Source organism: Myotis daubentonii, chromosome 19 (assembly GCF_963259705.1).
Source record: "Myotis daubentonii chromosome 19, mMyoDau2.1, whole genome shotgun sequence".
Classification (NCBI taxonomy): Eukaryota; Metazoa; Chordata; class Mammalia; order Chiroptera; family Vespertilionidae; genus Myotis; species Myotis daubentonii.
In genome coordinates this window covers 20,352,176-20,366,484 of record NC_081858.1, presented here as the reverse complement: position 1 = coordinate 20,366,484, position 14,309 = coordinate 20,352,176, and the positions used below count along the sequence as shown (strand labels likewise).

The window sequence follows — 14,309 nt, the reverse complement described above, 5'->3', positions numbered from 1 at the left end:
ATGCCTGCCCCATAAGACATTCGAGCAACGATCAACAACAGCAGCATCAATACCAAGAACAGAAAGAGCAGGTGGAAGCAGAGTTTGGGGAGAACAGAAGGATTTGCCTGATGTCCTAGAGTTTATGAATATCCATGCTGGATTCAAACCCATGTCAGTTGAGTCTAAATCCTAAGCTCCTGTCCACTCGATGTTACTACCTCCCCACCCACCTCATGGAGTTATCATGAGGAGGAAAGGAGAAGGTACAGGAAAGCAGCTGGCCATGTAGGGGGTGGTCCTGAATATTGACTCTTGTTATGAATGTTATGATGTTCATTATTATGTGTCACAGATGTCACTGTGTAGAAGCTAGGGGCTTCTAAGGCCTAAGTGTAAGGTTTCCTGGTTCTCTAGAACAGTGGTTCTCAACCTTCTGGCCCTTTAAATACAGTTCCTCATGTTGTGACCCAACCATAAAATTATTTTCGTTGCTACTTCATAACTGTCATGTTGCTACTGTTATGAATCATAATGTAAATATCTGATATGCAGGATGGTCTTAGGTGACCCCTGTGAAAGGGTCATTCGACCGTCAAAGGGGTCGCGACCCACAGGTTGAGAACCGCTGCTCTAGAAGATGATGTGCCCTCTGAGGCACCCAGCCTCTGCTCTGCCAGCATCTCTCCCTGTGCTGAGTGTACCCAGGATGCCACTGGTCCTGCCACCATGCCAGGGTCAAGAGTGCATCTCTGCAAAGTCCACTCAGATACCCTGGACGTTCTGCATTGAATCCTAAAGCTGGACTCCTCTGTATTCAAATCCCATTCAGCCCTGGCACAATTACATTTGCTGATTCAAAAGGGGGAAGAGGTTTTTGAAGAGGCTTATTACAAAGGCCCATAAGCCTTACAGATCAAACAGCTCTTAAAGAACAACATTTTGATGAGTTAAGTGTAAAAGAACCAGAAACATACGGATTAAATTCCCCTTGAAATTTGAATGCGTTTAAAAATTAAAGGGAAAAGCACTTGGCAGAAGGCATTGGGGCCCTACCCTGAATCTAAAACATTTAGGAAAACAACTGGAGACATCTTGCCCAAATGAGGCAGCTCCCCATTTCTTGCTGGCTTATTTTTAAATGCTGCTTTTTTCCCCCTCTATGTCTCTTAGGAGACTATTTCCGATCCAGTTCTCCTCTGTTTCTTCTCCCTTGACAACTAATTGCTAATTAGCAAGATATCTGTGCGCTGGAAGAAGCAGTCCATTTCTGAAATGGCCAGAGCTTACTGTGTGGGTCGACCAGCAGCACGTACCCAATTGCCTGGGTGGTAAGCTCCTTGCAGAAAGCTGCCAGGAGGATACGCTCTGCTCTTGGTGACATCTAACCGGCATGCCCTGGGTTTCCTTAGGGTTAAGACCATGAGTGCCTGGCTCTTGTAGCCTGAGTCAGTTCATGGGCCATGCAGCCCTCATTGGGGATTCTTGGTAGATAAAGCCTGTGTAGGCTACACACAGACACCGCTGGATTTACCAGGAACCTGATGTGCTGTTGGACCTGAGGTGACGAGTTGGCCTGCTGGAGTGGTCCGGGGTAGGGGTCTGCATAGTATACACATCATTTGAAGCAGGTGGTAAACCCCTCGCATGAAGAAAGAAAATATGAGGGCTTCCATTTATGTTCATTTCCTTGATGCATTCTTTTTACATTTCTTCTCTTGTGATTGTTTGATAATTTGCTCAGCGAATATTAGTATAATGGTACAGAAATTTAACTCATTAGTACATCTATATTTTTATATTGTGGGTGATAGGCAGACATATATTACAAATGCTTCCATGCTTATATTATGAGTGATGCTTTTTTGCAATTGCTGTGCTTTGCTTTATCTTGTGTGGTGCATATAAGCAATCAGAAAACATAGAGGCCACTCTTTGGTACACAGAGTGTTGGCTCCTTGGCTTTGGGTCAGGCAGCCCTGGGCATGAGTTCTACTTCTGCCAATTACCAGCCAGAGGGCTTTGAGGAAGACACTTAGAATGTCTGAGTCCCCATTTCCTTTTCTGTGCCATGGGAGTTTTACACTTTGAAGGCTGCGGTAGTTTGTTATGGGGTTTGGAAAAGAGCTGAATCCCATGTACCTGGCACAGTCTCTGACTTACCAGGACTCAGCAAAAGTTAGCCGCTATTGTGTTTTCTTCTTGCTGTTTCCGTTGTGTTGGCATAAATTCTCTAAGAACTCTGGATCTTATTGAAATCTTCCTGCAGTAAGTCGAAACCGAATATACATTTCGGATGGTTATTTTGAATCAGAAAGAGAACTGAACATGATAAGGCTTAATTATTTAAGTTTGTCACGCATCACCTTTACCAATGGATGTTTATAAAGCTTTTGATAGGCAAGAACACTTTCTAAGGTATTTTTTCACACTCTTTCTGAGTGTCTAGCCCAGCTCACCTGCTGTTTTATGTTTCCAACTAGGCTGCTGACAATGACAGATATTCTAGTAAGAGTAAAGTATGAATATTAAACACTGGTTTCTCATGTCAGCTGAATATGAAGATAGCGGCTTCAACTTGCCAGTGACTTAGAGAAATTCTCTCTTAAGTGCAAATGAAAGGCAAAGAACTGCAGTCCACACAGTCCCTTTAAAGAATCTCTGTTATGTTTTGGAACAAAATTCCAAGTAAATGTGAGGGAGAGTGAAGATATGGGTGATAAAGGCAGCATAAAAATAATACTGATAATAAGATGGAATGAACATGCAATGACTCTACTGGTTCACAAAAGGCCTTTCATGAATCCTATTTAACCCTCAATGTGACCCTATGAGATAGGTATTGCTATTAATTTATTAATGAGAAAATGGATACAGAGGGAGATAATGTAAGATTCCTCAGACAACGCTGGTGTGAGTCTCAAAAAGAATGGTTTCACATGTCAAACCCTATGGTTCCTCACTACAAATTATGTTCCCTCCAAGTATAAGTTATTCTTTAGCAAATCATCTTTTTTTCCCACATAGAGCTTATCTCCAACTAAAATTATTTTAACCTATTTACTTCATAGCTCTCTGTTCCCTACCTTCCGTGAGAGTGTGAGCTCCAGGACAGGGCAGCTGACCAGCTGGCCATCAGGAAGTTGAGACACGCATTCTACATATTTGGCCCTCAACAAATCATGGCGGTGATTCAGGTTTCTTTCTCAAAACTTGGACCACAATAGGGGTTAACAAATACAACCTGTGGTCCAAATCCCACCCACCCACTGTTTCAGCAGATGAAGCTTTACTGGAACACAACCGTGCCTCTTTGATTGGGAATGATCCATGGCTACTTCTTGGTTCAATGGCAGGGTTGAGTAGTTGCAGAGGAGACAGTATGGCCCATAAGCCTAAAATACTTACTATTTGTGGACACTTGGTTTATAAGAATCAAGTCCAAGTTATAGATGAAGTACAGAAATATTTAGCAAGCAGGACTGCTGCTAAAAATAGGTTACAGTTGTAGGACAACCCTTTGAACAATACGTACTCATTAAGTCAGATTAATGCAGCTATTAGTGTAAAATGTATGGAGTAATCAATACTATTATGTCTGTTGTTTAAAAAAATAAATGATAAAGGCATGCATTGATTACATACCCACCAACACTATCAATGTTTATTTTGGTTCGGGTAAATGCCAGCAAGATAAAGGTTATCTATTGCATAAGAAGAATCAGATTTTCACCCCATTCTCAAACACCCCCAGATTAATAAGACCTCCGCTGCACTCTCTTTTCTCTCCTAATTTTAGACATTTCACTTTTTTCTTCAAACTTCTAGAGGGAGGAAGGAGAAAGGAAAAGACTCATCCTTTAATCTACCCACTTGTAAACCTTTTGGGAAAATGGCTATGTGCTAAAAAAAAAAAAAAAAAAAAAATTCTTTAGAGATAATGAATAAACACTTTATTTTTAGATGCCTGTGTAGCTTGCCATGATCTATTTTCTCCAAGCTAATAATAGCTCAGAAATCCAGAGCTGTCTGGAGATGTCAGAGGCTTTGAACTCAAGATCATTAGAATTGCTCTTTTTACTTAGTGTGCACGTGTATAAAACAACAGATAAAAGTTAAAATCCTTGGTTGTCGTAAGATATAAATCTGGAATCCCATTGGAAAGCGATTCTAGTCCAAATGTCCCTGGAATCTTTGCTGTTGGGCCACCAAAAAGACTGCTTGCCTCAGGTTTTCACATTTTCACATTTCTGAATTAGAAATGTATCTTGCAATCTGTATGTGCATGGGACATGGTACCCATCTTCCTACTCCCAATGCCAAAAAGCTGTTATTAAATCAACAAGCACCTTACAGTTGATGGCACCTTCAAATCAACTTAATATATTTCCCTGGGACATGAAAAAGAGTGAGGAAACTCTGTGTTTCATGAATTATCTTCCCTGGAACGAATCCCTGGTGCTGATAGAATAGGTTCAAAATGTCAAGCCCAGTATTTCTGCACAAGCCCTGACTTTCAAAGCAGGTTTCTCCGCCCACCTGAGAACCAGAGATGCAGCCAACTCCCTGGTGAAAGAGGCTGCCTCTCCCACCCCTTGCCAACAGCCTCTAAGCCAGCCATGGTTTCACTCCCAGGGTGCCCTTTTGCTTCAAGAAGCCAACCAAGTTCATTCAAAACAAAAGCCACTGAGACGGTGCTTCGTTTTCCAAACAACCCATCATCCCCGTGGCCTGTTGCCAATTCAGTCCAGGGAGAATCTGTGTTGAGAGATAAGTCTTTCTGTGACATTGCAAGACTCATCCTCCACCAATGAGAACCATCCCTGGGACAGCGACCTGACAGCACACATTCAAATCAGGCTGAGCCCCCAAGAGTCCCTCAAGAAACCTCTATACCAGGGGTCCTCAAACTTTTTAAACAGGGGGCCTGTTCACTGTATCCTCAGACAGTTGAAGGGTCGGACTATAGTGCAAAAAAAAAACTATGAACAAATTCGTATGTACACTGCACATATCTTATTTTGAAGTAAAAAAACAAAACGGGAACAAATATAATATTTGTATTTGCATGTGGCCCGCGGGCCGTAGTTTGAGGACCCCTGCTCTCCACCCTGCAGGGTCCTTGGCAGCCTGTGCCTGGATGGAAGACCAGGAGTGAGTGTGGGGTGATGGCCTATCAAACCCAAAGCAGGTCTGTGGCCCGAGATGAGGGACAACAGAAAAAGGAAGAGGGATGCTGAGACAGCCAATGATGGGGAGCTTTTCATAGGAGTGGCTCCTCAGCCACAGCACTTGCTTTGGCCTCTGAATGCAACCTTGGGCCACACTGGAGCCTGAGCTACTGGACAGACAGATTAAAGATGCTTTACTTCCAAACAGAATTGACCTTGATGGTCAGCTTGGTGAATGTCATTGCGGGGGCTGGTGTTTAAGGGTTGTTCCAGGTCAGGGTATTGTGAATCTCATCCCAGGCTACCAAGTGGACTACATTCCTCAAACACCTTTCTGAGAAGCAGGTGAAGCTATTTTTATCCAAGGGGCCTTGTAAACTTACTACAAAAAATGGCTTGTACTGCTTGGCCAGCATGGCTCAGTAGTCCAGTGTGGACCTATGAACCAGGAAGTCATGGTTCGATTCCCAGTCAGGGCACATGCCTGAGTTTTGGGCTCGATCCCCAACATGGGACGTGCAGGAGGCAGCCGATCAATGATTCGCTCTCATCATTGATGTTTCTATCTCTCTCTCCCTCTCCTTTCCTCTTTGAAACCAATACAAATAATTTTTTTAAAAAACGGATTGTTGCCCTGACTAGTTTGGCTCAGTGGATAGAGCATCGGCCTGCGGACTGAAAGGTCCCAGGTTCGATTCTGGTCAAGGGCATGTACCTTGGTTGCAGGCACATCCCCACTGGGGGATGTGCAGGAGGCAGCTGATCAATGTCAATGTTTCTAACTCTCTATCCCTCTCCCTTCCTCTCTGTAAAGAATCAATAAAATATATATTTAAAAAATAATAAAAAATAAAATAAAAAACGGATTGCACTGTTGGAGCCATTTATATCCACAAATCATTACCGAAGCATTGCTTCCTTAAGTCACATAGCACAGCACCCCTATGGAGAAGACGGCACCGCTGCTCCCACTTTTCTGGGACCCAGGGAAGATAATTTGCATACCTTATGTCCCCAAAATAAACAAAAATATTTTACTTTCCTTAGATCGCCTTCATAAAGACAAAAATTCCCATTTGGGCACTCTGCTTTTAATTCAGAAGGCCACTTACATTGGCAGTCCTTAGCCTAGAGGACTGCCAAACACGTTTCTCTGATGCCAACAACACTCAGGCCAGGGGGGCCTAGAACGAGCAGAGCGAGGGCATCTCAATGCTGAGAGCCGTGGTGTCTGCAGGCAGTGCTACCGAGGGCCAGGCTCCTAAACCAGCTTCGTTTTTTTCAGAAACAACACCATCTTCAGATATGGCCGCAGAGTGACTTTCACGAAAGGGTTTGTGAGGCACTTGTTTTTCTCTCAGAAGCATTCCTGGGGGGGAACCTCTATTCCTCTCAGCAGTAAAACAAACGGCCCCCCGTCCTCCAGCTCAGCACACATTCTCCGCAGTGATGAGAAATGGCTAGCACACGGCAAGGACCAGGGACCCGTGGAGACAGCGCCGTCTCTCCTGGGGAGGTGGCCAGGCGATCTGTAGACACAGCATCCTCTCACAGGATGCTGTCTTCTGTCTTCCGTGAAACTGAAGCTAAGGATGATAACAAGGAAGATTTATCTAAGGCTGACATTACCGGGATGGCATCGCTCCAGAAAGGCTGCTCTTCCCCTTCCATTCACATCTCCACTCAGTGTTTCTCTGAACACATCGCTGGAGGGAGCTGTGCTTTCCCCATGGCTCACCACCGTCAGATTGCCCGAGCTGGCACACGCTCTCCCACATCTTGGTTAATTACTCACCAACAGAAACACCAAAAGCAACAAACGAGCCTCATGCATATGTGTTTGAGAACCCTCATTGTTCTAAGAGACTCCTAATTATATGTTTCCTCTGGTATCTACCCCCTACTCCTCCCCACTTCCCTACGGGAGGCTGAGTAACACAATCAAAGGAGATCCTAAAGAGGCTTGTCATATCCTGGGGTTTACAAGACGTGGTATTCAAAAGGCGGGGATGTTAATATTGTTTTACAGTATGCTGACTGCTTGGGGGGTTTGCAGCCATCTGTGCGCACGAACCAAAGCCTTTCTAAGTCAGAGGAGGGGCTGGGGTTGGCTCGTTCCCGGAGCTACACTGCCTACTTCTTGCTGCCTTGCTCTACCCAGGCATTGATCTGGGTATCTGGGTCCAGCAGGCATCCGGATTTAGTGGAAGACATCCCTTAGTGGACTTTGGGGTAATAGGCCCCACCCGATTCTGCCCTAAACAATCCCCATAAGAACCATTAAAGTTCTACCTCTGAGTTCTTCAAAAGTTGCCTCTGGAATGCCCAGGTGGGTGTGGGTTTATGAACACGAGGTTGTATTAGATACACAGTCTAGACCAGCCGTTGGCAAACTACGGCCCGCGGGCCGAATCCGGCCCATTTGAAATGAATAAAACTATTGAAAAAAAAGACCGTACCCTTTTATGTAATGATGTTTACTTTGAATTTATATTAGTTCACACAAACACTCCATCCATGCTTTTGTTCCGGCCCTCCGGCCCAGTTTAAGAACCCATTGTGGCCCTTGAGTCAAAAAAGTTTGCCCACCCCTGGTCTAGACTCATAACGCAGGACTGTTTCTACCGATGGATGACCAGGCCACCACGGAAATGAGGTACTATTTTATAGCATGTTAAATGTTAAAACAGTGAACTTTTTGTGAATCTGATAAAAATTCTGGACTCTCATTTCAGAAAAATGTATGTGTTCTCTCAATTCACACCACACACACACACACACACACACACACACACATATGTTGTAAACATATGTTGTGTTTACAACATATGATTCTGGGAAGCTCACACCTCCTGGAGCTCCAGGTGAGGAGGCCTCCCTGTTTTGAGGTTGATTCCACTGTGAACAGCATCTTCTAATGTCCCACAATTCCCGCCTCTTATATTCAAGTCAGAGAGTGAGGTTTCGGAATGGCATACCAAGGGTCTGGGACTTTATGATATGAGTTGAAATCTGCAGAAAGGTTTTAAGTATGGAATAGCATTTTTTCTGTGTTCTAGAATCTAGACCAGGGGTGGGCAAACTTTTTGACTCGAGGGCCACAATGGGTTCTTAAGCTGGACCGGAAGGCTGGAGCAAAAGCATGGATGGAGTGTTTGTGTGAACTAATATAAATTCAAAGTAAACATCATTACATAAAAGGGGACGGTCTTTTATTTTTTTAGTTTTATTAATTTCAAATGGGCCGGATCCAGCCCGCGGGCCGTAGTTTGCCCACAGCTGATCTAGACAGACAGATGTCTGGTAGAGGAAAGACAGGAACATTCAAAGATCATGAGACGGGAGCCAGTTTGAAACCTGCAGCGAGAGGTTCAAGGAAGGAGATAATGAAGCCCCAATTAAGGATGGAGACAGTACTTTCCAATACTCTGCTTTTCTGATTTCTGTTTCTGAGGAGGTGGGAAAGTGGCCAGGCACATATGATTACTCAGGGCAGGAAAACATTGCATGCGTGTTTGTGCTCATGAAGAGTCAGGGAAGCCTCATTCTGCAGGCCACTCCAGGAAGGACATCTGAACTTGGCATCTCTTCTGAGGGATCGGCTATGAAATGCACAGTGTTCGATGGGGAGGCATGCATGCTATGTTCACAAAGACCGGCTTTCATGACTGCTAACGATCCTGATGGCTGGAGTCATACACCCTACATTCCTGGGCATGGCTAGGCCAATGAGAACACGCAATTTCCCAACCTCTTCCCTTGGGAGCAGAGACAAATGTGTTCTTAGAATTTCAGCCAACGTGCACCTCCTCGCAGGTGTGACAACGAATCCATAATATGGCCCTGCATTCCACAACTAAGCAGAAATGCAGAAACACAAACACGGGGAATCATCTGGAAAACAAATGCAGTGCAGTCGGTTTTAGAAAATGTTCATCCGTGTGAAATAGCAAAGTGCGCTGTTCTGACCCACAATGTGAGGTGGTGCCACTGAAATTAGCTTCCCTCTGGAAAGTAAAGCTGTTGGCCGGAAGAAAGAGGAAATGCAAGGGAGCCGTGAAGTTCAAAAATAAAGATCTGTCAGTCTGCTCTGCCTGCTCCTCCAGCTGTTCTCGGGCTTGTTACCTGCACTGTGTTATCCAGGGCTTTAGAGAAGCTCATTTTAATTCACCCAAACCCTTTCCCTTAAAGAAGCTGCTACATCATGGGGGAGAGGGGACCTCACAGTTGACGCTTGACTCCCGACAGTCTTCTTAAATTGGTCTCTGCTCAGTTCCCTGCTATCACTCACTCTTGTGCCTTTTACATAATGAGGGGACTGGACTGGATATCTATGTCCGGTTTCCACTTGGTAACACGTGCCTAACCCAACTGCAATTTATCAAATATATGTATATACATATCTACACACATACCCATCCATATTAACTGCTATTATATCATATACATAACTATTCTAAATTATGGTTTAATTAGGCACAAGTTTATATATATATATATATATATATCTTATCCAAGGTCCATAGTTTTGTTTCCTGGCGAAAAATTATCATCATTTTTTACCAGGGTTCTTAAAAAATGATGGTTAGCCCAAGCCAGTTTTGGCTCAATGGATAGAGTGTTGGCCTGCGGACTTGAAGGGTCCCTGGGTTCAATTCCAGTCAAGGGCACATGCCTAGGTGGTGGGACTCAATCCCCAGTAGGGGGCGTGCAGGAGGCAGCTGATCAATGATTGGTCTCTCATCACTGATGTTTTCTATCTCTCTCTCCCTCTCTCTTCTTCTCTGAAATCAATATATATATATATATATATATATATATATATATATATATATATATATATATATATATATATATATATAATGTTCAACTCGCAAAAGGCTGACCTTAGAAAAGTCTCTCTCTTTCCTCCCTACCCTTTCTTTCTTTCTCTCATTTCCTCCTGCGTGTGCCCCCTCCCTTTCTCTTCTGGTCCCCACACTGCCATCCAGCAGCACCCCTGCCCAGTCCCCTAGCCTTGAGCCAGGTCCAGTTAATCATGCTGTCCCCGCAGCACTCTGTGTGGGGCAGGACACCCTGCTCCGACATTGGCCCTCTAGGCCGAGTGAAGTGAGTTCCATCTGGGTCAGGGCCTGGGGAGAGTGAAGACAGGGAGAGGGGCTGGTTGATCGCAGGTAGCAAGCCTGCCCCCTCTCTGTAGAGGAGACAAGTGGGAGACTGACTCACCAGTCAGGATTTCTAATTGTGTTTCCTCTCCAGAAGCAGCCTGGGGGAGGGGAGAGAGAACTGCACTTTAATTTCCCTCCTGCTCCGGCCTCTATGCACTGAGACCATGATCAGAGAGAATCTGAACAGCAAGCAATCCCATCTCAATCCTCATAATATTAAAATCAAGTCACATGACTGAAGTCCAGCTCTGAAATAACTACGCAATGAGCACACGGAGCAGGAGGAGCCGGGTTTGACCCCATTCCATCATCAGGCTCTGGTGGATCAGATCATCCCGGGGTGAGTTCTATAAAACAGGGGTCCACCATGATTTTGACCAGCCCTTATCAGCTCTGCCCTTGGCCAATCTCCGCCTCCTGGGCTTCCCATGACCACCTGGTTCATTTTGCCAATTTCCAAATGAAGATTTTCCATGGCTTCATCTCACATGGATGTTGCCACTCCTGCCTGTCCCCTGTAATCCAAGCCCATGGACATTCCTTCTCGAAGCCCTGCCCATACATCCTGCCTTCTACTCCCACCAACACATGGGAGCCCGGGATCCCTTGCCCCTGATTCCTTCTGTAATTCATTCCATGGAGCTTTTCCGATTCAATAAAGGACTTCATTTCTATTGACTTGCAAAGACCACACATTTCAAGTGCAGCCAAAACAAATCAATGTCACATGAGCCAGATAAATCCTTCTAACTACTGCAAAGACCTAATGATTCTGTAATCTTCTCAGTAACTATATTTGGGTTAGGACTGGTTACATCCTATGTAGTCACAAGAATATCTAAAAGACTGCTACATAAAACATATACGCCCAAAATACATTTCTGGAGGGGAGAGCTTTCTGGAAAGACTTCCCCCACTGCAAACGTGTCCCCTTTCACTCCGGACTCCTCTAAAGCACAGCTCTCTTCAGCTGTATTCCTGAGAAGCTCAGGAAAAGTTCCATTTATACAGCCCCAATCTGTTCCCCAGTCAGAGCTGGACCGTGGAAGCAGTTGTTACAGAATGAGTGTGGGAGATTTTGCTCCGGTATGTGGAACGAGCTGGGTGGACCCCTGCCAAACCTATTCTTGGCTCGTCTGCATGATTAGCCCCTCACTTTCCCAAGCTCAGAAATATCAAAACAAACAGAGAGAAATTGCTCTGTGACACCGCTCCTCTTTCATGCTTTGTCGGAGCATCATGAGGCAGGTTCGCTGTGACTGACCTCGGAGCAATTTTTTTTTGCAACTGGGGTGGTAAATTACTTCCAGGTGAGGCAAAGCCAGATGGCCTCAACTTCCCCGGAGTTGATTAAAACGATTGTACCTGCTTCAGAAGTCCACCAATCAGACACCGCGGTCTGATTTACCATGGTAACGTCTCAGCCAGTGGCTTCTGCACTGTGAGGGGAAGATGTTGAATCTACCAATTAAAACCAGCAAATGATACCCCCTATCTGACACACACACGCACACACACACATACATATACACACACACTCACATCACTTTATTCTTAGTGCTCACACAGAGCCAGCTGTTGCTGAACAAAAGGAAAATTTAAAAAATATATTTTTAAAAAATGGAGCTCCTACTTGGTGGCATATAGAATAATAAAGCAAGGTTGTAACTGCCCTGGCATGGTCTACCATCTCACAAATACGGGAGATGCTTGAGCTGTATAATTGCAGTGGGTCTCATGGGATATTCAGCTCTACTTGGCAAGGATACCCGATATCGTAGGAAGAAGGCAATTTTCTCACTTAGGAGTTATCAAATGTCTCCTACGTTGGACATATAAAGACAGTGTTCTGTTATTATCAGATGTTATGAAATCATCATATATTTTCACTCTCTGATTTATAACTCAATACAATTCAATTTACTTCTGTTCAATTCAATTTGATCCAATCTAATTCGATGTAATTCAACACATTCATTAGCCACATATTCTATTAGGTGTAGACTGGTTTAACATCAGTTAAACACAACCCCTCCCTAGAAGAAACCCAAAACAATGTGCCAGCCAGGGTTTGAGGGACCTTTATAATTACAACCGGAAGCATGCTAAACATCAATGAAGGCAATGCTCAAGGTGTTGTTAGGACATTTAGATGATGGTGATATACTGACCATTCTATTCAAATGTACACAGAAAATGTGACCGGGCTAAGCAAAATATTACTTAAGTATGACACAAAATAGCTGAGACTGCTATTACATATGTTTGCTTTGTAGATTCTGAACTTATCTAAATGCCTGGCTATCTTTAGTCCTGAGTAAAAATTGCAACTGGAATGGATGTGTCTCCAAAGACAAAGGAAAAGAAGAAACGGGGAAAATTGTGCTGCAGCATGACTATAGCTTCAATGCAGCATTAACAGTAAAAACAAATAAAAATCTAGCAGCATTTTAGTGTTCATTCACGAAATGCCATCTTAAAATCACTTAGATCTTCATTATTTTTTCAACATTGCAAGTGTGTTTGCTTTTGCAGATGCTCCAACACAAACATTCACATTACAGACCAATAAAAATAGCAATAGTTTGCAGCTATGACCATTAACACCATTTGTAGACATGTACAATCAAAAAAATAACAGATTAATCACACCGTATGAAGCAGGCGGTACACTGATTCCCAAATGATTCTGCAACCTTAGGTCTAGACCCTCATGGAAGGAAAATGCTAGCAGCTTGCAACTGCACAAAAGCCTGTATATTCTCAAGGAAATCCAATGTAGTATATTATTTCTGTGACTGGAAGTCAAAGTCTGCCTTTTGGTGTCTATGAATAGTTTCTGCCAATTACATGGGAAAGGGTGCAATGTTTTCTGCATTGCTCGACATTTCTGTATTTGCTTTACTGGTTTATCGGTAGCACAGAGCTACCTCTATCCACCTTACATCGATGGTAGACAGCAGTTCAAACATTTCACTTAATCTTATTGCCTTTGCCCCAGGAAATGCGGGCACCCTCTATCCACAGCACATTAGCATTTAAAATTTCAGAAGTCCGCCTTCTAGGTTACACTTGCTCAGGAAAACGAGAATGCTGAGGACAATACCTCCTTTCTCTGTGCTTCCTTAGTCTGCCCTGAATGCACCAGGTAAACTGAGTCCTCCCTCATAGCTTCATTGCCAGTTTCCTACATAGAGGGAACTTGTAATAAGACACTTATGTGCAGAACGAGAACACCAGAACTAACAGAGAGTCGCAGCTGCTGGAAGCACTGTGTCTGCAGGAACAAGTTTAAAGCCAGGATGTGACCTTCGTGAGAAGCAACAGGACTGTCTGGGCCTGTGGAGACAGCTGCGCCACTGAACCAGGGGCCTATGTCTCATGATAAGGGGCAACTAGCCCTGGACCTAGAGAACCTCCTCCGATTGCTGGAGCCATGAGACTTTCAGAGGAGACCTAGAGGGGCGGCGAGGCTCCTGTCTGGGGATCTTGGATGGTTCCAGGAGTCTGGAGGAGACCCCGACCTGGAGAAAGTAAGCATCCTGCTCACTACACTGCAAGGGAACTTTGGAGAACCCAGGGAAAGAGCCAATGAGATGCTGTGAAGCTTTGGTTCTAGCTGAGGGATGGAGTTGGGAATTACTGGGGAGGGGAAGAGGGGGTTCTTGAAATGGATACCCCAGAAAATAAAACAGACTCTACCACAAGGTGAAATTCACCAATAGACTGGAAGGGCTCACCAATGGACTCCATGGAAACGAGTCACAAAGCCCATGCCCTGGGCCTATTAGGATGCATAGCCTTTGCAGAGAGTGTCCTGGCTTAGGAAGGAAGGACTGGCTCATCAATACCCTGGCTGGTAATCACGAAATCTGAATTCTAATCTGGCCAGTGCCACCAACTCTCTTGGAAATCACTTTATTTCTAATAGAAGTGCAAATTAATCATGGGCCTTTCCCCGTTCTCTCATTCTATGAGCTGAAGAAAGGTG

At 44.3% G+C, this 14,309-nt stretch overlaps 1 protein-coding gene across 4 annotated transcripts in view; it reads right to left on the bottom strand.

Moving 5' to 3' along the window:
- The window catches only part of NTM (neurotrimin), an 858,055-nt gene that overhangs the window by 220,854 nt on the left and 622,892 nt on the right, over positions 1-14,309 (bottom strand). The gene's annotated exons all lie outside the window — the stretch shown is intronic.